This window comes from Aphanomyces astaci (genome assembly GCF_000520075.1).
Source record: "Aphanomyces astaci strain APO3 unplaced genomic scaffold supercont1.17, whole genome shotgun sequence".
NCBI classification, from domain to species: Eukaryota; Oomycota; class Saprolegniomycetes; order Saprolegniales; family Verrucalvaceae; genus Aphanomyces; species Aphanomyces astaci.
The window spans coordinates 943,911-949,895 of NW_009798280.1; the positions used below are offsets into that span (position 1 = coordinate 943,911).

General features: G+C 48.0%; 1 pseudogene across 1 annotated transcript; it reads left to right on the forward strand.

The window, feature by feature from the left end:
• The first annotated feature begins 5,190 nt into the window (after positions 1–5,190).
• H257_08132 lies at positions 5,191–5,280 on the forward strand (annotated as a pseudogene). Its single transcript has one exon. The product of its transcript is annotated as a tRNA-OTHER (tRNA).
• Positions 5,281–5,985: the final 705 nt, after the last annotated feature.

Below are 5,985 nucleotides of genomic sequence, written 5' to 3' on the forward strand. Positions count from 1 at the left end.
TTTTTCCTCAACAAAAATGGTGTTGGCTATATTTTCTACTTTTTGCGTCGTTTTCTCCACTTTATGAACCACTAGCAGGGCGAGAGGAACAAGTAATTGGGATCCATTTAGCGACGTATACACGTTGTACGGATTGGAACCGTAGTAGTTGTGCAAAAAGCAGAGGTTGAGCACACGGGTAAAATTATCAACATAACATTCGTAGCCAGTGTGATGACAGACACAACGATCGTGGCTGTCAGCACGATTTCAGTTTATGTAGCTGCAGCACCCACAGCAGCCAGTTTTCAAAGAAAAAAAGTATGTATTAATCAAAACATCTAACACACGACTTAGCAACCAGTGCCTGATGAAGAACTGGTAAATTTTGTCGTCGATGTACGTGTCCCAATTGATTTAGTCGTGTAAGGCTTCATATTCGTTGTACAAGGAGCCTTTGTGCCAGGTGCAGCCGTCGTGGTAGCAGGGGTACTGCTGGTGGTGCTGTGTGTGGCCGTGGTGGTGTTGGGTGCCACTGTGGTAGTTACAGGAGCAGCCATGCTGGTAGCAGGGGTACTGGTGGTGGTAAAGCTACGGTGGTGCTGGGTGCTCTTGTGCTTGTAACAGAAGAAGCCGTCGTGGTAGCAGGTGTATTGGTGGTACTGTGTGACGCCGTGGTGATGCTGGGATCAGTCGAGGTAGTCACAGGAGTAGCCGAAGATACGTACTAAACCTAGTTCTACATGTGGATTAGTCGAGAGTATAATTCTTGTAGTGCAACCTCTTGTCCAGATTGACCAGTTCTTTTTGTTGAGTTGGGAGCGCGACTACTTATTTACACCTGATCTACGTAAGACAAGAATACACCCATGGTCGCTGGTTCAGTCCCAGGTTTCCTCAATTCCTTGGCATCGACTGCAGACAGCCTAGTTAGGGTCGAGTCAGAACCTTCCCTTCCACTCATTCGCGCTAGCTCGTTGGATAATGCGCACAAATTGATATCAAACGGCACTTGCTAAAAGAATTTCTCAAAGGAATTATTGTGCACGACCTTGCATTTATTCACGCAACACACAACCGCTGAGCTAAATATGAATGAACATTACGTTCTGTACGACTGTATCTTGGATGAGCAGATATGCACGAGAGGTGTAACGTTCGGGGTGTTTCAGCCTGATAACAGATGTCAGCTTGATCCAGGTAGCAAAAATCCGATCCATCGAAGGCGCTCAATTCATATATCCATTCGAGTAGAATGGTGACAAGAACTGGTCAAACCCTAACCACATTTTTCCTCAACAAAAATGGTGTTGGCTATATTTTCTACTTTTTGCGTCGTTTTCTCCACTTTATGAACCACTAGCAGGGCGAGAGGAACAAGTAATTGGGATTCATTTAGTGACGTATACACGTTGTACGGATTGGAACCGTAGTAGTTGTGCAAAAAGCAGAGGTTGAGCACACGGGTAAAAAATTATCAACATAACATTCGTAGCCAGTGTGATGACAGACACAACGATCGTGGCTGTCAGCACGATTTCAGTTTATGTAGCTGCAGCACCCACAGCAGCCAGTTTTCAAAGAAAAAAAGTATGTATTAATCAAAACATCTAACACACGACTTAGCAACCAGTGCCTGATGAAGAACTGGTAAATTTTGTCGTCGATGTACGTGTCCCAATTGATTTAGTCGTGTAAGGCTTCATATTCGTTGTACAAGGAGCCTTTGTGCCAGGTGCAGCCGTCGTGGTAGCAGGGGTACTGCTGGTGGTGCTGTGTGTGGCCGTGGTGGTGTTGGGTGCCACTGTGGTAGTTACAGGAGCAGCCATGCTGGTAGCAGGGGTACTGGTGGTGGTAAAGCTACGGTGGTGCTGGGTGCTCTTGTGCTTGTCACAGGAGCATCCGTCGTGGTAGCAGGCGTATTGGTGGTACTGGGTGAGTTCGTGGTGATATACGAGAGGTGTAACGTTCGGGGTGGCCATGTTTCAGCCTAGGGGAGTTCTGACTCGATCCTAACTAGGCTGTCTGAAGTCGATGCCAAGGACTTACCAGGAACTCTGGAACTGAATCAGCAACTATGGGTGTATGCTTGTCCTACTTAGTTCAGGTGTAAATAAGTAGTTGCGCTCCCAACTCAGCAAAAAGAACTGGTCAATCTGGACACGAGGTTGCAGTACAAGAATTATACTCTCGACTAATCCACATGTAGAACTACGCACCGTCGTCAATTTCTTGTCAAAAGAACACATGGAAAAGAGGTAGCTCGACAACCTTGATCGAATTGATGCCACGATTCCGCTGCTAGGCGATAAAACTGGAATGTTAGAGCCCACGGTGTGATAGTGACGCAACTCGATGGAATTGTTGAATATTTTTACTGTTGTACACACATTGCCTTGAAGAATGAACTCACAAGCTAGTACTACGTAGTATTGTCAATTCGATTCGAAATTGGAGTGGGGTACCCAATTGAATGAGCAGCAAATCGGCAGTCAATCGATCGATCAATCAACATCCAGAAGACTAATCAAGTGTGTGAATAAAACTAGTGTGACACTGGACGATTTTTACATACAAAAGTCAGTACAAAGAATCCATCGATGGAGTTGGCGAACCAGCACAAAAGTCCAGATTTGGGGTAGAAGGACAATAAAAGGTCTAGCATTCCGTGCGGTGGATACACTAGGTAAAGGAGTACTTCGAAGTCGGTGTGTACATACTTCGCATTATGTATCGTATGGTCTCTGAATAGGGACTAACGATATTGATGAATGGGGCGATCGCTTTTCATCATTCTCAAATTGCCTCGCAAAAGACACCCAAACCTACCCATGGTTACAATTCGCTACATCGTCTCGACCACCGTACTCACTAGCCTTTTGGTATCCACCAGTGCAGCCGATGGCGCAACATCCACTTTCATTCAACCCTTGCTCATCAAATCTCCTTCCATCATCACCAAACCTCCTTACATCATCACCAAACCTCCTTGCATCGTCACCAAACCTCCTTGCATCATCACCAAACCTCCTATCATCATCTCCAAACCTTGCACCACCACGGCTTCCCCTGGCACCATCACGACAGCCCCCGGCACCATCACTGCAGCCCCCGGCACCACCACCAATACGCCTGTTACTACAACGGCTACTCCTGTGGCTACCACAACTGATCCCAGCACCACCACGGCCTCACCCAGTACCACCAATACGCCTGCTACCACGACAGCTTCTCCTGTGACTAGCATATCGGCACCCAGCACCACCCCAACGGCTCCAGGCACCACCACGGCGGTTACCGGCACCACGACCAACGCTCCTTGCACTACAACATCGGCTCCCGCCACCATCACCAATTCGCCTGCTACCACAACGGCTACTCCTGTGACTACCACGACTTATCCCAGCACCATCACGGCGTCACCCAGTACCACCAATTCGCCTGCTACGACGGCTGCTCCTGTCATTAGCACATCGGCACCCAGTACCACCACAGCTGCATCCAGCACCACCCCAACGGCCCCAGGCACCACCCCAACGGCCCCAGGCACCACCTCGACAGTTCCTGACACCACCACCAATTTGCCTGTTATCACGACGGCTGCACCTGGCACCACCAATAAGCCACGTCCATCGACGACAAAATTTTTGCGCACGACCAGTTCTCCAATAGGCTCTAGTTTCTAAGTCGGTGTTTGATGTTTTGATTAATGCATACTTTTTTTCTTTGAGAACTGAATGCTTTGGGTGCTGCAGCTACATGTATACGTATAGGTGGCATCCGACATCAAACCGACAAATTTGAAGTCGGTGATTGGATAACCGACAAATGATTGAATTTTGATTGGTCAGTTATTTTTTAGACAATCCGAATATATTGAGCGATGGGGTTGTCGTGCGAGCAACATATCGCTCACATTGAACATATACAGCGTGCTATTGGCTGAAAACACAGGCGTATCGACATACACACCAAGACTTTGACACAGCATCTCCTAAACAACCATGATCTCGACTCAGCATCCCAAGAACAGAAATAAGTCGAGCAGAGCTCGACAAACAAGGTAACGAGTTTTGACTACTACGAGTACAGAGAAGTACCTGCTGTGCTTTGTGTTTGGATGATGCACAGTACAGTGCATCCATAAACAACATAAATAGACAGGCCGTACGATCGTCTACCGACCCACATGGCATGTTCATCTCTGTGAATCCGTAGGAACGCAGTGTTGGCAGGGGCACTGGACTGGGGCACTGGACTGGGGCACGAAGGAGTTTTTGTTCCGGTGGTTGCGTTAAACAACCTCATTAGTAACAACTTACTGACACACCAAGTCGCACACTCGGAGTTATGACGATCAGTACATATGACATACTTATCGACCTTGTCAGTGAAACTATAACTTACATCACTCGGGGCTATTTATCGCTGAGCCGACACCACTGAAGCTTGCCAACCTGTCGTCCCTGACACCGTGATCACGTTGACTATGCAGTCACCAGGCGATATGGCCGTACCACAGTTGGGACGTGTTGCCGATGGTAAATTCACAAATGATCAGTACACTGCAGCACGCTGACCGTGGTGTGGCCACTAAAGCGAGGGGTCGCGTCACTAACTCGAAATTGGTGACGCGACCCAAGAGGACGTCGACCATGCCACAATCTTTTTTCCAACGTACCGCGTATCTTGATTATGGTATCTTTAACTGTACCCTTTCTAGATTCCTCGTTGGAAATGCAAGCCATTGCAACATCCCTGGAGGTGAGAGGATGTCAGTCCCCATGCCTTCATTGGACACATCAAGAACTGTGGTCAGGCCGCAAACGCAACTTTAGTACAGGTCGTTGTGTGAGTAACAGAGTTTTCATGTACTAGTATGGATAACTTGGCGAATACTTCGTAAGTCAATTCTACCCTACAGGTCGTTGTGTGAGTAACAGAGTTTTCATGTACTAGTATGGATAACTTGGCGAATAAGACAATTCTATCCGACATTAGTCTTATTGGTTAAAAGTTCAATACTTCGTATTCATTTTCAATACAAAAACCAAATGTCGTATGTTGGTTTTACATTTAATACAAGTCTCTGACGAGGTGAGGACATGAACTGTGAGGAAGAGCCTCTGCACGCAATACACGTGGCACACGGCGTGGCTCCGGGCCACGTGTATTGCGTGCAGAGGCTGCAACATGGATTCGCACCGGGGAGGGAAAATAGCTCAGTGGTAGAGCATCGGAAATCTCGTCCATCCGAGCGGGTTAACTCAAAGGTCGTGCGTTCGATTCCCAGCTTCCCCGGATTATTTCCGCAAGGATTTATCCGTTCCTCCCTCGGGAATCCAGATAACAAGGGCTGCGTACGAAGACGAGGACCGAACGTCGAAGAAGCTCGGTCGAAGCACGAGGTATCAAACGTTGGGCGAAGGAAAAACCGAAGATTACACACCGCCCCTGGCGCGTCACAATTAGCGAAGCGGTTACACAACACGTGGTTCTAGTATCGGCCTGTCAAGTGGTGCTTTTCCCTCGCCTGTGTTCACGCCTTTTGTCCTCGCCTATTTCTCCCAAACTCTATCGCCGAGTCTATCAACTCTGACAGGCCGAGACAGTGGCCGCTTTATACCTGCATGTTCTGCATATTCTTCATGTCGCAACCCTACCCTAGTGATTGCTCACCCAATCACGGCTCTAGCACAAGGAAAAGAGCGCTGATTCTCACAGGTCAGAGTTTCCCTTTGGCTGAGTTTTAGCCACTAGGAACGAAGCTAGATAGTTTGTAAACGACTAAATGTCACTTTTGGTTTTCCCCTGTCCCGCACTTGGTTTGTCTTGGACACTCTGCGCAAAGTTGCTACACGCCTATCACCTACGCCTACCTCCTGTTTCTTGCTTCGTGACAGGTTATGAGCCCTCCTGCTTCGACCATTACCGCCTACTCCGGCATTCTTCACGACAACGCCTACAAGTTTATGCTGCGTGGCGCACCGCGTTTGAAGAAGCGGC